The 18,350-nt window shown below is 34.1% G+C and overlaps 1 protein-coding gene across 1 annotated transcript in view; it reads left to right on the top strand.

Annotated features, from left to right (window-relative positions):
* Positions 1-18,350, top strand: part of LOC134533276 (BLOC-1-related complex subunit 7) — a 58,947-nt gene that overhangs the window by 27,996 nt on the left and 12,601 nt on the right. The window contains exon 4 of the transcript XR_010075291.1: positions 15,991-16,167. The gene's annotated coding sequence lies outside the window, so the exon portion shown is untranslated. The remainder of the gene's footprint in view (positions 1-15,990; positions 16,168-18,350) is intronic.

Below are 18,350 nucleotides of genomic sequence, written 5' to 3'. Positions count from 1 at the left end.
TGGCCTTGCAAATGAGCGTGTAGCTGTTTCTTTGTACGAAGGAAAAACAGGCCATACTGTTCAACAGTGTGGTCTCTTTGTTGACCTTCAGCATTGCTTTCTTGCAGCTTCTCCCGATGGTTTAGTTGGTGATGATGGTTTGGTGGAGGTGAAATGTCCATACTCTGCAAGAGAACTTAACCCTTTAGATGCGGCAGTGCAACTCAAATCGTTCTTTTGCAGAGTTGCCGATGGTGAGCTTTGCTTGAATCGCTCTCATAATTACTTCTATCAAGTGCAAGGGCAATTGCACATCACACGAAGGAAGTGTTGTGACTTTGTTGTTTGGACAACGAAAGGCATTTCGATAGAAAGAATTGTGAGAGATGATTGTTTCTGGCTTGATAAAATGGAGTTAAAATTGGTGCGGTTTTTTAACAACTGCTTGTTGCCAGAGCTCTGTTGAGGACGTAGATAACTATACGTGTCTTTGCCCGCTCGCGAGAAACTCAGGATCTTAGCCTTAAGCCAGCCCCAAACGACACCCATTTCCTTAAGTGAATTCACGTCACGCGAGTTCGGTTATGCTAGCCGGCTGGTTGTTATTTTCGTTAAAAACGTGGCGAAGGAACTTGTGTGGATCAGGTAGAAAACATTCGGCTATAAACGAAAGATATAAGAACAATGCTCTCCTGAAATGCTGTGACATGTTTTTGGAGTAGATAATCATAGCGACAGACCGACTGGATGCGCTCCCGCCCTTGCCGTCAGCGATGTTTATTTTGACAGTTCAAGCAATTATCTTTTCCACAACCCTTCACAGCGTAAAAAAGAAAAAAGAAAAAAAAAACACGTTCGAATGCAGATGGAAAAATAACTATGCAGTAAAATAAATATATTTACGGCCCTGCTAAATTTTTCTACTCAATAAAATTTGAGGTATTAGTGATTTTTTAGCAGAAACTGCCGTATGACTAATAAACAAATTGTATCATAATAACTTAAACTCATAAAGTTTTTATTAACGGCGAAGGACAGTCTTATAAGCCCCTAAAAAATATTTATTTGACCGAGAATTGACTATACAACCTGGCTTTTGCCGCACGCGGTGTGGGAGGGGAGGAGGATGCTGACAGTTTCTCACGCAGAAGGTGTAAGATAACATGACAACTGAGACGGCTTTTCGTGCGATAGTGGACGCGCTGAGCTCGGCTAGACACTGCAGCGTGGACAGTCTAGAGGGGTGGTATCTATTTTTAGCCGTCTTTTGTATGCCTGCCTGCTTACAGTACAGCTCTCGCCAAGATAAACGTGAACACATAGCGCCCAACAAAGTGTAACAGACTTGTTTTTCAGCCGATTTTACTCAAATTTTCGACTTTCTCTGCTCAAATTTTTCACTATTTCTCAAAAAACGGTTGTATAAACGGAATGGACGCATCAGAGGGGGGTCGCATCGGCGGGATTCTACTGTATTAATACGCTGTGTGTTAAAATTAACAGATTTTAATGATCTTTCATTTCGTTTTTTTTTTTTTCTTCTGATTTTCACATTTTGGTCAAAATGTCCAATTTTTTGACGGTTCCCGAGAATGTATTCGTAAAATCACTGCTTCGTTAAATCCGGGGTTCGTGACATCGGGGTTCTAGTGTATTTAACTACGGAAATCAGAAAACATACATGTAAACTAACACATATTTTCTTTAGAGGTGGCATGTAGGGCGACGGACTTGTCATGAAGGTTGAAGTGGGTTTAAAGCAAAGCCGTCTAGCATTGTGAGTGACAGCATCCTGCCATTGTACGGCTGGTTAGCGAGTAGCGGTTTGGGAAGGAGGGGGGGGGGGGTGAAATGAAATGAAAATTTCGGTAAACATCTATTACGACCCTATTCCTGGGAACCGTGAGGGGTTGTTTGAGAGAGGTTTGACTGTATGTTTTTTTGTTCCTTTTTTCACATTACATCTATACTATCATAAAACTGTATCTGTCTGTTGGTCTGTTTATTTTTTGAATTAAAAACTGGTATGTATTTTATCTCGCTACAATGACGGGTGCCAGAAATATTACATAAAAACCACATTTTTGTATAGATAATTCCTACCCTTCTCATTGACGAGATCCATCTGCTTTGTGAAGCTTTTAGCGGTTAGCAAATTAACGGCGCTAATGACAGTTTAGTTTTGAATTTCCTGAATAGATGGCGTTGACTGAAATTTGAAACACGTTATCGCTTCATGCGTCCGTCACGTCTTTGTTTGTCCGAGAATCGCTCAAAAACTACTGGACCACTTTATATTAAATATTTTGTATTTAAAATCTTATGGTTAGACTTTAAAAAGTAAACATCTTGCTAGATCATGAAAGCAGCTTGAAATAAATGTAAAATTAGGGTGTGTTGAAACAAACATGGCATCAAATATATTTAAAATTTTAGGTTATATAAAGAATTATGTTCAAGGCGATTTCTTTTTAACAGACTTTTATTAGCTTCACTTGTAATTAATTATCTAATCAAATCTTGATTGCCAATTTAACCTACTTCTAATTGTCGTGTTGATTTGGAACTTTGCAAGTATAGTAATTCGGATGACAATATAATAATTTTATGACTATGATCTGACGAGAGAGGGTGGGAAGGTCATAGGGTCAGAAAACTGCTACTTTCGAGCTATGGGCAAAAAACCACTACTTTCTTTTGAGCTATGTTCATTAACTTTTTTTTTGTATTCAAGAGGCCGAGGCATGGTGGGAAATTCGCCAGTGGTTGGCTGCCCCCCCCCCCCCTTCCACACCTTTTCACATACCTACCCTCAAGAGGTCAACCCACAAAATTTCAAAAATTTTAAAAATATATCCTCTTTCAGTTTGGAGTGTTTTCGATTAAGAGGCTGGGGCACAGTGTAAAATGTGCTAGGGTTTCAATTACCCCCTCCCCCCTAGTCACTCCATGAAGAAAGTTTTATTTGCCCCCAATTTTTTGAAAGTCAAGAAAATTGAATTATGTTGATTTTGACATGTTCCCGAGGTCATCCGGCACCATTGCACCCCTCGGGTGGGGCCTCAGTTGTGGTGTTGTAGGGGGTTTTCATTTGCCTCCTAAATTTTTGGGACTTTGAAAATTGATTTTGTGGTGCACTTAGAGGTATATTACGTATCGGTAGGGCAATCTCCCCCCTTCTCCTTTTCCCTCAATGAAATGGTCATTTTATCAACAAAAAAAAAAGTACCTTTTCTGGGTCACTCTTCAAGTCTAACATGTGCTTTCATTCGCCGGACTACACAAAATTGTTTTCGGCGACTATATCATGTGTTGTCTCACGCTATATTGAACATGTGCTGTGTGAGGTTTTCGAAGCATTTAATAAAATTGTGAGCCGGCCCTCAACGAAGGTCTCATCCTTTTGTTGTAGAACCAATGACATACAATAATGTATACAGTATGAGGTGTAGGATTTGGGGGGGGGGGGGGGGGGGGCAGTGGAAAAAAAACTACAGTACTTTCAAGCTATAGACAACTATGCTTTTTTTGTATCCATGAGGCAGGGGCAGGGTGGGAAATTTGGCTGAAGTCGACTGCCCTTCTCAAGTTGGTGGGGAGGGAGGAATAAATGCCACAAAATTTCAAATCTTTCAAAAATAATTTCTCTTTCGATTTGTAGTGTTTCCGAACCATTCGAAAACCTAAACCCCCCCCCATCAGGTGAATTTAATTTGTCCCTGATTGATGTAAAGTCAGGTAAATTGAAGTACGTTGATTTCGACAGACTTCTGAGGCCTTCAGGCACCATCATCCCCCTCGTGGGGGTTCTCTTTGAATTTTGGGGACATTTTAAGTAATTTGTTCAACAGCGACAAAATGAGCTACAACTGTATACAGTCTTTTTTTATTATTTTTTTAAATAATTTATTTTGTGGTGCATTTCGAGGCATTTATAAAAAATTAATTAAATTGAACTTAAAAGTAATAAATCAAATTATATTTAAAACACTAAAAAAAATGGCACTTTCATTTCATCAAACAAGTAAAAGAAAAAAATCTTTAATTTTAAATAATTTGTTCAACACTAATATAATAAACTACGACTCAATATTAAGTAATTTTTGTTTAATAAGCTTAAAATAAGAATAAAGTTATAAACACAACGATTAATTTTAATGAAATAAAAGTGTGTGTCACTCTCTTTCATTTTCATAATGACTATCGTAACAAACAGACTTGGGTGATATAAAATTTAGGAAACTTATATCGAGCACTACACTCTTGTATTCTTTGAAATTATTTGTTTAGTTTATTATTTGATTATTATTTTTAACATATTAAAAAAATTACATTATATAAATACATAAATCATTCTGTCGCTGATGAAAAAAATACTTAAATTTTAAATATTTTTTTTTAATTTTTCAGTTTATAAAACAATGAAAACATGTTTTAGTTTTATAAAATAAAATTTTATTCTATTTTTCAAACAAAAAGTTGCACTTCAATAGATAGCTATTAATTTTTTCTTTAAGTTATAATAGTAGCAGTGGTTTTTACTGCACATATCACCTAGAACTGAAAAAAATGAAAACTTTGCAAAAAATTTATAAAAAATCATAAACAAATCTAATCAAGTGGGTGGGTGTATTATTATTTTTTGAATTCAGTTTTATTAGTACTAAGGATTACTGGTAATATATTCACACATATGATAAGGAAATTGATACCAGTATTATACATTTTAAATTAAGATGCAATTGTTTCAAAAATCTTCAAATAATTTAGGTGTCTATAATGAAGTGAAAAAGTGGGAAGTTTAATTTTAATAATTCTGTGCATATAATCAAATAAATGGAAGTGAAAATTTCAGAGATGACAAAATATAAATTTAAGTTAAATAAAAATGTGCATGTTTCACAAATTTTAAAATGAGCTATTTCAGAAAATGAAAACAAAAAGAGTGATAAGTGTGATTTCATTAAGATAATATATCTTGGAACACACTAAAACGAGATTTATAAAATCAGCACACTTAAATAATATTTAAAATTAATCAATATACATTTTACAACAGTAAGAGGCACGGTGTTCAAGGTTAGAACATTCAACTCCTTTCTCCCCCTTCCTAAACCCCCTCCCCCACAACCAGGCGGAGTCAAACTCTGATTTTCGCAAGTGGGAAATGTGTGGGTTTTCTCAAGGTATTCCGTTTCCCGCACGAAGTCATACCTCATCTCCCCTGATGCATTCTCCCTCCAGCTCCTATGAGAGTCAGCTCTATTCCATCCATGTAGGCCCTTGCCTCAGGTGTGACACTGTGTGTTGATTCTTCATTCTTGAGGTACTTTTTACAATACATATTTCAACTTGGTATAGTTTTGTTATGAATGAAATCTTAAATATATCTCATATTCAAAGTGATTTTTTTTAGTTAAACTATTGTCATTATTCACAAAAATGTCTGACAGTGGTGCAATATCAGCAATATCCTAAGTTGCCACGAGCAAATCCATGGGTTATTAACTAATGAAACATATACAAGTACTAATTTATTGTGACAAGATAAATTGGACCAGAGCTATTGATGACAAATTTAAGTATAATCCTAAGAAATTTTGGCATTTTATCAAACTAGTTTGAGATGTGAAAATCCTGGTTTAGAAACTGAATGTCTACTTCCACCAATATCATTTCTTTTCTTAATCCCATCATTATCAAGTAATTCATAGAGGTCAAGTAGATGGATGCTTGCTGTTTTGACCCAGCTAAGCTTTTGATTCTGTTAATCATGGTATTTTACTTGACTAATTATTTAACTTTAGTCTCAGTAATATTTTTTGTAAATTGGTTGGCTAGTTAAGTATGTATCTCAATCAAAGAAGTTTTTTGTTTCCTTCAACAATTTGTAATGTTGCAGAACCCTGCCCTCCTAATTAAATAATTTTTCTTTAAACTATTTTCATGAATGTAAATATTTCTTAAAAAAATCTTTCTAATTATATTTTACCGTTTTCATGTATTTTAGGGTTGATGTTTGCACTTGCTTTGTGTTTTAAGAAGGTATTTTAAACTTTATTAGACATTTTTAATCATTGCTATTTTTTATATAATTATTCACAAAGAAGTCGCTGGTCTAGATTTTTACGTGTTTAGGCCTACTTATTCAGGTTTTTCTCAATAAGTTTAATTTGGTAAAGTAAATTGTATTATAATTATTATTCTTAATTTTTATTAACGTGTTGTAATATAATTATAAATCACGGGACTGTGTCTGGGCTGGTGTGATGGTTAGAAAGAGAGGCATGAGAGGCCTGTAAGTGGGAGTGAGAAAGGAACAGTGCTTCCCCGCCAACTGAGATAGACGGTGATTCTCCACTGGTCGTGGGAAATGTGTGATAACTGCTCTCTCACGGTGTGGGAGAGAGAACGAGAATGGAAGTCCCCGATTTCGATGTGAAATTGAAAAGAGACTGATCAGGGGAAGCCCAGTGTTCTGTGTGTAAAAGATTTTCTCATGTATTGTAACTTGTTCTGTGATTGGCTAATATCTGTAGAGTGAATGAAGCGTGCGTGTGATTGGTCGGTGAGGTCAGGTGACTTCTCCTTCCTGCGTGGAGAAGAGAGTGGCCAGACTTCACCAGTCGTCTGTCGATCGCTGCCACAGTAGGTCGCGTTCGGTGGCTTCTCACTGAATTATAATGTAATGTACTAATAGATAATTTCACGTTGGTGGTCGGAGCCAGGCCGAATATTAAATCAACCTAATTTGTTTTATTTTTTTTCGGACAATGAATTAGAAATTGCGGCCACCTTCGTCGGCAGTTGGCTCGGGGCGGAATTCGTTTTCGCTGGGTGCGGTCCTCTTCGAGGTCGCACCATCTTCGTGTACTTGCAGTTAAACTTTACTGAAGGACGATATTTTTTTTTCGGTAAATTCTCATCATGCGAACTACGAGCATCTGTTCGACGGGCATATACATGTGGAACGAGTGAATGAACAATTGTAAGTGTTTGGATTCGTCGGGGCATTCTGTTTGGAAAAAAAATAAAAAAACAACAAAAATTGCAATCGGCGTTGAACTGTTTATTTTGTATATAACGAACCGTTATATTTGGCGCCCAACGTGGGGCTTGAATTTGGACACGACCCTGAGAGCAAGACGGACATTTTCGGCGGTAAACAAAGATGATCTCCCAGAACTTTCGGCGCAGCTGAGCGGTGAATGCAGTTTTTCTCCGCGGCGAGAGTTGACTGGCTGCTGCAGCGAGTGAAGAGTTCCAGAGACGGCGGAAAGCGGTACATCGAGGGACAGAGCGACCCAAGGCATCATGGTACTTCAGGCCTTTCTCAACGCGGGACTTCAGGACCTCATTGCCAGACATCGAGATCGTCACTTCGCGGGACAACGTGAGATGAGTCGCCGAAAAGAGCAAGACGAAAAATGGAACTAGATTAATTGTTTATATTGTTTTTCTTTTGTTATGAGCATTCGAAAAAGATTTGTGGTAAAATTTTTGTAATTTGTATAATTCATTATGACGATTAGTAGCCCAGTTAAGGTTATGGGGGGGTCAGACCAAATCATACAATTACTATTGTCAATGAACCAGAAAATTGAACAATACAATCAGGAAATAAAACAGGGATTGTCACAAATGAAGGATGAAATTTGTAAACAGTTACGGCAGGGGTTAGTTCATAGAGGGTAAACTTGATGTACAAACTGATGTAAATGAGGAAATTCACACTGGTAAACAAAGGGTTGAGAGCTGTGAATCACAAGTGGAAAGGGTACAAACTAATGTAGAAACTTGTGAAAGTGAAATAATAGTGTCGAAAGAAAATGTTGAAGTTATTGTGCATGATGTACGTGAGCATGTAAACATTGAGAATAAATGTGAAAAAGTCTTAGATGGGGTAAACAAGGGAAATGTGGACAATGTGGTTGTAAAGGTTAGTAAATCCAGGGGAAATACACATGGAATCAGGATTATGTGTAAACAAATGAGAGAAGTAGAAATTGAAATGAAAATGTTTTCAGATACACTTAAGGATGAGTTTGCTGAGGAAGTAATCGGTAAATTGAATTTTACAGATTGCAGAGAAATGTTAAAAGGGAGATTTTTTCCAAATGTAAGCAGTGATACACCAAGATGTGGGTTGTGTGTACCGAATAGGGTACAAACTGAAATTTTCGCACCGATACATGTGAGTAAAATTGTGCAACATGATCAGAGGTTTTTGGTGTGGAAGCATGTGTACAGAACTATCGACGAGATAGTAAACAGTTTTTTGTTCTGTTCAAAGGCAAAAGAAAGTAATAGTAAATGGACAGGGGTGATGCAACCTCTGGAAACAGTGTGTGTTGGCGTGTTTGGCCCACGGCCGAGATGGAGGGGTAGAGTCAAAACTAGTTTTGTTGTGTTTGATGTTTTTTAAATTTTTTTGCAATTTTTTCCATTTTTTTGTAAAGTTTTTCAGAATTTTTTGGTATTTTTTGAATTGTGTACTTTTTAATAATGTTTTGTTTTTGTAGAGTTTTTGTATTTTTTTGAAGAATAGTTATGGTGTAATGTAGGAATGTACAAAATATTTATGACAGCAAATTTTTAAGATGAATAATAAGGATTTTAAAGAGAAGGAGGATAAATACATCAAAGTTAATGTGAATATTTTCTGTTGTAATAATAATAATGGTATAAATTCTTTTTGAGTAGACAGTTATTAAATATTATGTGAAAAAATGCTTTACATTGTGAGAATTTCATTGCACTTGGGAAATGGTTTGTTTGTTTAATGCTGTGTCATGGGAAGATGTTAACTGAAATCTATTATGAGTTATGTTTTCAGGAAAATGATATAATTTTGAAATGGTTAAATTTTTTAAATGAAAATTCCACCTATTGGTAATGCTAAATATTTGTTTTGGATAAATGACAGGGTGTCAATATCCTATATGAAAGGTATGAAGTGTAATACTAAACGTTAATGAATAACAGTCGTCGAGTTTTGAAGCTGCAGAAGCAGTTGTGTGTTCATGATGGCCAGAGTTTAGGTGAATTTTGGTATTGCCCAAAATAATGCAGCAAAGGTATTTTTCTTGGTGTAATGTGTTTTGTGAGGCAGCTGGGGGGCCAGGAGGTTAATTTTAAATGCGTTTCTGGCATGGAGTCCGATGTTTTTTTTTTGCAAGGGTGCATCCCTTCTCCTTGGTCGCTCCCACCCCTCATCAAGGTTAATTTTATTTGCTGTTGTTGCTGAAAGGGAAGATATGGTTTGAAACCTAAGGAAGGGCATTAGTTCATGTAATTTGTTTTTGAAGAATAGAAACATACGACTGTGTCATAATGAAGTGTTTGTCATGCCATGACTGTAGGAATGTCAATTTGTTGTTTTATGGAAATTTAAGTAAGGTATGTAAAGCTTAAATTTTTGACAAGTGCAGTGTATATTTGTGTATAGCTTTGTATAATTTTTTGTTTTAAATTTCGTTAAAAGGTTAGCCGAGCTGACTAGCAGCTAAAAGGGTTGTAATTGAGCGTCCCTTACCTTTCGGCTAGCTCGGGAGTTAGGAAGAAGGGAGTAATGAAGGAAGATAAAGAAAGTGGGTAGGACTTTGTGTATTTTTGTGTGTAATTTGGAAATAGGTTAGCCGAGCTGACTAGCAGCTAAAAGGGTTGTAATTGAGAGCCCCTTACCTTTCGGCTAGCTCGGGAGCTAGGAATGATGGAGAAGGAGGTTGGAATAAGAGTAAATTTGTGTATTTTTATGTGTGATAATAATGTTTTTGTGTAATTTTTATATTATGGTCAATGATACTAAGATAGGTAAGTGAATGTCAACAAATTAAAATGCAGTATGGATAAAGAATTAAGTTTATATTTTGGTGTAAATAGTATAAGGTGGTGTAACTTTTTAATAAGAAAATTTGAATATGATGAGTGATAAGGTAGTGTGTTATAAAAAAATTTTAAAGTTTCAAATAACTAATTTAATGTTTTTTTGGAGTTGTATTTATTGTGGAAAGTTAACTATGTGAGTGTCAGTGTCTTAGGAAGTTGATGGCTCTGTTCAGAAGTTAATAGTTCATGGGTTATCAATGTGGAGCAGTCTAGTTCTGATTTTGAAATAAGGGTTATCCAGTGGTTGAAGTTAATGATAATGGTATTGTAAGAGTCTTAAAATTTGATAAGTTGTTTTTTTGAAGGAAGTAAGAAAAATTTGTGTCAACAGTTTTAAAACGATAGTGTTGTCAAGTTTTTATTAGTGCAGATATGAAGAGTGGAGATATTGGTTAATTTGTGGGTTAAAGTGGTTGTTCCATGAGATTTGAGGAGTTTTTCCATGAGCAGCAGAGAATAATGGTAACTGGTTTTTTAAGGGATTTTAAAGGAGATAATTTGTTTGGAGGTTATGTGTCATCGTCGTTGAGGTTGGAAGTTTTTATCGTCGTTGAGAAGTTGTTATCGTCGTTAAGGTGGTCATGGAGACGTAATTCCTGGAGTTGAAGATTTGTTGTCGTCGTCGATTTTTCTTCCGAGGTATAAGTTTTTGAAGATGTTGAAGTTTTTGTGTTTATTTGTCGTCGTTGAGGTAGTTATGGAGTTTATTACAGCTGGTGTTGAGGTTCCACGGTTGTAAAAGTAAGTTGTTCAGAGTTTTTTGTTGTTATTGAAGAGTCTTCGTTGACCAGGGGGTGTCTGCTTGAAGCTTATAGAGAAACCAGTTTCAAAGTTATTTGTATTTTGCACTGATGAGAGGGAGATAACCATTTGTTAAGAGTTGTTGACCTTTTGTAGTAAGAGAGATGTTTTCAAATTTTTGGCTTTTTTGACAAGGAATTAATATTGCAATATTTAAGAAACAGTTTTTTGAAATTATATATAAACAAGGGTAGTAACTACTGGATACATTTATTTCTCAGGATGTTTTGTGTTTATTTTGTACAGATTAGTTTTTTCACTTTTGTAACTTTTCAATTAAATGTAGTGTTAATTTAATTGAAAAGTTGGGGGGGTAATGTAATGTTGCAGAACCCTGCCCTCCTAATTAAATAATTTTTCTTTAAACTATTTTCATGAATGTAAATATTTCTTAAAAAAATCTTTCTAATTATATTTTACCGTTTTCATGTATTTTAGGGTTGATGTTTGCACTTGCTTTGTGTTTTAAGAAGGTATTTTAAACTTTATTAGACATTTTTAATCATTGCTATTTTTTATATAATTATTCACAAAGAAGTCGCTGGTCTAGAATTTTTACGTGTTTAGGCCTACTTATTCAGGTTTTTCTCAATAAGTTTAATTTGGTAAAGTAAATTGTATTATAATTATTATTCTTAATTTTTATTAACGTGTTGTAATATAATTATAAATCACGGGACTGTGTCTGGGCTGGGGTGATGTGTAGAAAGAGAGGCATGAGAGGCCTGTAAGTGGGAGTGAGAAAGGAACAGTGCTTCCCCGCCAACTGAGATAGACGGTGATTCTCCACTGGTCGTGGGAAATGTGTGATAACTGCTCTCTCACGGTGTGGGAGAGAGAACGAGAATGGAAGTCCCCGATTTCGATGTGAAATTGAAAAGAGACTGATCAGGGGAAGCCCAGTGTTCTGTGTGTAAAAGATTTTCTCATGTATTGTAACTTGTTCTGTGATTGGCTAATATCTGTAGAGTGAATGAAGCGTGCGTGTGATTGGTCGGTGAGGTCAGGTGACTTCTCCTCCCTGCGTGGAGAAGAGAGTGGCCAGACTTCACCAGTCGTCTGTCGATCGCTGCCACAGTAGGTCGCGTTCGGTGGCTTCTCACTGAATTATAATGTAATGTACTAATAGATAATTTCACGTTGGTGGTCGGAGCCAGGCCGAATATTAAATCAACCTAATTTGTTTTATTTTTTTTCGGACAATGAATTAGAAATTGCGGCCACCTTCGTCGGCAGTTGGCTCGGGGCGGAATTCGTTTTCGCTGGGTGCGGTCCTCTTCGAGGTCGCACCATCTTCGTGTACTTGCAGTTAAACTTTACTGAAGGACGATATTTTTTTTTCGGTAAATTCTCATCATGCGAACTACGAGCATCTGTTCGACGGGCATATACATGTGGAACGAGTGAATGAACAATTGTAAGTGTTTGGATTCGTCGGGGCATTCTGTTTGGAAAAAAAATAAAAAAACAACAAAAATTGCAATCGGCGTTGAACTGTTTATTTTGTATATAACGAACCATTATAAATTATAACTCTAATTATTTTAATATTAGCTCAGATGTTCCTCAAGGTGGTAACCTTTCTCCCTTTCTCGTCAATGTTTTTATTTTTGATATAACTAATGTTCTTTACCACTCCATTGGATTATTTTTTGTGATGATCTCAAGATTTATTCAGTTATTAATACTTCAAATGACTGTTCACTCTTTGAAAAGGACATCAATTCAATTAATTACTGGTGTTAACTTGATCAAGTATCACTTAACATTAATAAAACAAAAATTATTTCATTTACTAGAAAATATAAACCTAAACTTTTTGACTATCAATTGGATAATGTTGTATAGTTGTATTACCTACAACCTTTTTTAGATGCTAAATTGTATTTTCACCAGCATGTAAATTATTTAATCTCTAGCTAAAGAAGAACCCTAGCTTTAATTGAATTTATTACCTATTATGCTACTAATCCAAAATCAATTCTTTCTCTTTATTTTTTGCTTATTAGGTCTAAACTTGAATATTGGAATTCTGTCATTCAACTGACTGAGAGAAAATCGAAAGTATACAAATTAAAATTATTAATTTTATCAAGCTTAAGAGGCCGTGTCACAAATTTGCGCTCCTATCTATATCAATGTTATTTTAAAAGGCAGTTTTTCTCAAAGTCTATAAGAGGTAGGGGCCAGAAATTTTGCCTACTGAAAGTATACAATACATTTAACATAACCGCTTTTTTCAAATTTAGTTATCATATCATATATTATTTCTGTGATGAAAAAAATATAATCAATATTTTGATTTGTCCAGATACAGTGAAATTTCGCTTATATTTATAATTATTTAGCAAAAACTGAAAAGGCCATTGAAATGTATTGTACATTACCTTCCGATCAGTGTCTTCATGATCATGATGGGTTTAAAAACCTGGGTGTAATCAAGTCTTTAACTATTTCATGACAACATTTATACTTAATAATTTGGAGATAGGCCTTTTCTATCCTAAGCCCCTGAGCTTTTACTATCTGGTCTGGCGACCGACCTGACACTCTTCAACCACCCCAAGGGTCTCCGATTGCACATCCTATAAAAAAAAAGCTGTTCGTTCATTTGTTTTTGTGTCACAGACTTCACACATTTATGCCAAGGGAATATTCCGCTGATGTGACGCCATACGAATGTATTATTCGCGACCATACAACTTTTTTGTTTGTCATCGGGAAGAAATGTTCATTTTGAATTGAGCATTTTTAAATGTCAGCGTAGAATATGCTTATCTGCCCATTTTGTTTCTTCCCATAATAATGAGTAAAGTTAACATTGTCATAGACATTTTATTATATTCGTTTGCCGTCCAAGTAAAACGGTCACACTATATCGCACGTAAATATATATTTTACTAATTTGTTAGTTGTCATTTTATTTAAGTTACAAATAACAGTATTCAAAAACTATTACTTAATAGTCCAGAAAAGAGATTGAGTTATTATTCATTTAATAGGGGTTTAAAATATGGTACTACATACATATTATATATATTATACATATTATATATATTATACATATTATATATATTATACATATATTATCTTGTTGTCTTCTTTGTAACTTTACTGGAAGAATGGCATTTGGTATGTATGTTAACTCACAATGAAAATACTTCAGAAGTACTCAACAGTGAACAACCTAGGCCCTATACTAATTTCATTATGTTCATGGAAATATAATTGAAATTACTAATAATGAACGGTATGTGTTTCACGTAGAGATATCGTACGAACTGTATGTGGTACAGACCAACATTTGCTAAGGCTCTGAAAATACTTAATTTCAGTTAATGTGTGGAGAATATTAAAAGTTAGAAATAATGATATATATAAAACAATGCAAAGTTATCAGCATAAAAATAGAAGTTATTTTTACGTAGCGCCTATTGGAATGAATATTTTGTGTTGAATTATGTGGCATGATTAATATTCTCTTATGGTATGTGTGTTTTGTTAAAATCTTATAAAACATAACTTACTGTTGAATGATTTTCATTTTTTTTATGATCTTATTTAAACAAGTTTTAATTATATTACACATGTCTATTTTAAAAGCATTTTAATGTATACTTATAAAATTGTAATAGGCTTTATAAGGACTCTCAAAATGCATGTGAGTATCTATAATTATCTACATCACCATTATGGCCGTTTCACAAGATCAAATATTTATTGAATTCAATCAGTTGCATTCATTGTACATGATTTTCAATTTGTACATTGAATTCAATACAAATTGAAGATGTTATTCAACTAAGCTTATTAACTTATAAGTATTTTGTTTGTCCAGTACATAAAAGTAAAAGATTCTTTATTATTTAAATAATGAGCATCTATAAGCAATAACGTTTTCTAAATATTTACATAAACATAATGAAATCTAATTTTTCAATACTTTATATCTACGATCACATCAACGGCAGTATTATGTAATCAATGAGGTAATGAAATATCTTTAAAAGATATTTTCTCCTCTGTAAAGTAAATTTGTGATACAGCCCTCTTAATGTTAGTCTAGTGAGTTATTTCGTCTTCTAATATGCTACAGCAATATATAAAACTAAGTTTTGTTAGTGTTTTAGTCTTTTGTAATGTTAAAGTGTAATGTAATCAATTCATTTTTTTTGTAAATTCTTATTCATAAAGATACATATCATAATAAGATAAATAGTAATATTTGTAAATTTAGAATTCTTTGAAACAACATCGATAAGAGGTTCTCCTACCTCTGTTAAACTGTATGATGGTGCATTGTAAAAAATTAGGTAGTCTGACTTAAGTGAGATTGTATTTAGATTGTGTGTAATGCATATGCAATATCTAAGCATAAGAATTTAGGTATTATCCTTTTAAAACGTTACACTATGAATTTCGTATACTTTTTAATGTCAACTAACATTATTTTTCACGGAATATTACATCCAGATAAAGAATAATTACCAATGTTTGAAGATTAATTGTATTCCGATACATTTAAAGTATTAAAATTTTTAGATACGACTCATACTACAGTTGTAAATGTGAGATTTCTTGATTCTGAATCCCTGCATCCGCAATTTCCTAGTGAGCCGCCGGTCAGATTGTCATCCTCTCAGATTGTCGAGGAACCAGATACATTTTTCGTCGAGTAATCTGGCGGTATAGTAGCTTTATCACGCGCTGCGGTTACAGTTACTTCGGTTGAATAAGCCACTAAATCTCACTGTTAAAAGAGAGAACTTCTAGACCAGAATATTGGAAATAAAAATTTACTGACACGGCCTCTTAAGCTTTTACCTCCTATTTTACCCTCACTTTTGGACCGTAGAGCATATCTTTATGTAGTTTTATAAAAAATTATATTTGTTAGTATGATCTTGATAATACTTGAATTAAAAGTTCTTCAATTTTGGAGTCGCTTGTAGTCCACCTTATGTAAATTGTATAACAAAAATGATGTCATTTACAGAATAATTTCCAATTTTTATAAACTTGAATAATTATCCAGCAAACCTTCATGTAAATGTTTAATAATTGTTCCTAACTAATCGTAACTTATTATTAAATTATATTTTATATCTATTTTATTTTAGTTATCCTTCAGTTCTTGATTTGTATATATTTTATACATGTTTTTTGCTATTATTGTCTTTTATAACTCATTTTTAATTGTTTCCTGTTTGTTTTTTTATTATTATTTTATAAATGTGTATTTATATGTTCCTTATTATATTTGCTTTAGTATATACATTCTTTTTATTTTATTTATTCCTGTTACGTTAACTGTTCTTTTAGGACTTGGAGCAGAGGGAACTGTGCCAACGCCCACTAGACTAGACTGTGTGCACCCCTGAGACTTGCAGTAGGCCGCCCCTCCCCCACCGGGTTGCTGCCCGTTACAAGAGCTCGGAAAACTTGCACAGAGGCTTTTGTGTTTTGTATCAGGATTTTTTCTTCTTTCTTTTTTTCAGGGTAAGTAACTTACAAAATAGTTATTCTAGAAGGCCTTACAGTTATTAATAATACAGTTACGAAATTAAACACCATACAAGAAGCTTATTTTCTGTAAAAATGTTGAACGTTCTTTTGAAATGCATTTTTGTTTACTTAATAAATATATTTTAAACACGGTATTCCACAAAGAATTGATTTAGACAAGGGTGTTCTGTTATGAAAATAAATTTTATGATATTAAAATAACAGTACATCATAATGGTTTTTAGGTACCCCATAAATCTATGTATCAACCCATAAAAATTGGCACTTACAATCTTTGATAATATACAGATTTTTGATAATTTAGTAATTACATAGAAACAAAAATATTTTTAAAAGTCAATGACTTCATTTAATACAACATATTTAAACTTGTGAAACATTCAAATAAATTTATACAAATATGTAATGCTTTGAAGTTAGAAAATATTGCACTGTAATAATTCGTTTTTACTTTACAACAAGCTGAAAATAAATCATTTTAAGTGTTTAAGTTAATCGTAATCACTCTGACAATCTTATCAATGCGGCTTATATGAAAGTTGCAAGGAATGTTAGGAAAAAAGATATTATTAATATTAAAGTGACCAGCATTTTTAGTCACCATTGATAATATTCAGAAGGTATTTATTCTAAAATATTGTACAATAAATAAAATATTACATATTGCCACTTTTCCTACCATTACTTACATCATCAAAATTACATCATCTTTACACAGCAAAAGCCACTTGTCACAAAAGTCTTTCAAAATAAAATCAGAATATTTTCACGACAATTAAAAAATATAAGTCAGTAATATAGGCAAACTCCATTGGTGGAAACAAGGAAATACCATCAAAATTTCTTTAATGTTGACAACTTTCTCTTCTTTCCTCCTTTACCCCTTGCCACTCACATCTAACCTCTTTTTGCAATAATTTTTCAAAAGTGGGTTTGTGTGTTTGTACATTCATCCCAATTTAGGAAGTCCTCGTGGGACAATTCACTTACATTAAGACTTGTAAAATTTTTATTTTTCGTGTCTTGACCCTAAAAGTTTGTTTACAATAATATAATGCAAAAAAAATATATTCACAACAACTTTTTGAGGATACAGAAGTCCGCCTCCGTCCAAGTTTTTAATCAGGCCATAATAGTTTTAATTTCCCATTAACCTATCAAGTGTTAGGTATTCCATGACACAATCACTTTAAGTCTTTTCAACACAGCATGTGTGCAATACCCAGCCAAATTTGTTATCAATGGTACATATGTTTCGATGCCTCCTGTGTCTTTTCCTGTTGTAGTTGTACCTACAAAATAATTTCCTGGCACCACACGTGTCACTTACAGCAATAAAAGTGTCCCACACTAGACTTGTGTAGTTCGCGAACGAACTAGTTCAGAAGAGCGCTCCCACAGACTAGAGGTGGGTCGAAAAGTATCAACCTGATACTTTGTCACTGATACGCGCCTGTATTAGGAACGGCAAACAAGTACACTTGAAAAGTATCAGAGACTTTAGTATCAGTTCAGAATTCACCTGGAACAACACCACGGCCAATGAGCGCAGTACCCGATCGCAGATGACGGTCACTTGGGCGGAGCTTGTGAAAGGGGAGGGAGCAGGAACGACGAATAAGGGATAAAGAAGGGAAAGAATGTAGGGGAGGAAGCGCAGGGGAAAGCGTTGAAGCCTTGAAGGAGAGGCGCAAAGCGATATTGTTACAAGCAGGGCTGCCACTCATGGGTTTTTCCACCCAGATCTGGGTTTTTCCAATGGTGTTTGGGTTTCTGGGTTTTTAAATAATGAATTCCAACAATTCTAGGTTTTTTATAATTTTAATTATTTTTATACCTAAAACAATAATAAAGGTAGTAGCTACTGTATCTGTTGCAATATCTGTTTGATAAATGCAAACAAGTCTGTGTGTTTCACACACAAAAATACATATAAACACAAAACTAGTTTTCAAGAAGCTAAGTCGAATATTAAATTAGACACATTCTTCAAAGAGGCTTGCAGAACACAAAACCAATGCAACAATTAACCTTCAAACCAATCTTGTAGAATCAGACTCTGAATAAAGACTAACGTACATGATGCAGTTTTATAAAAACAATTACCGGTTTAAAGAATGCAGTGATGGTGTTTGTTTTGTCATGTATATATTTGT

The sequence above is a fragment of the Bacillus rossius genome, chromosome 6, assembly GCF_032445375.1.
Source record: "Bacillus rossius redtenbacheri isolate Brsri chromosome 6, Brsri_v3, whole genome shotgun sequence".
NCBI lineage: Eukaryota > Metazoa > Arthropoda > Insecta > Phasmatodea > Bacillidae > Bacillus > Bacillus rossius.
This window is presented reverse-complemented; position numbering and strand designations above follow the sequence as displayed.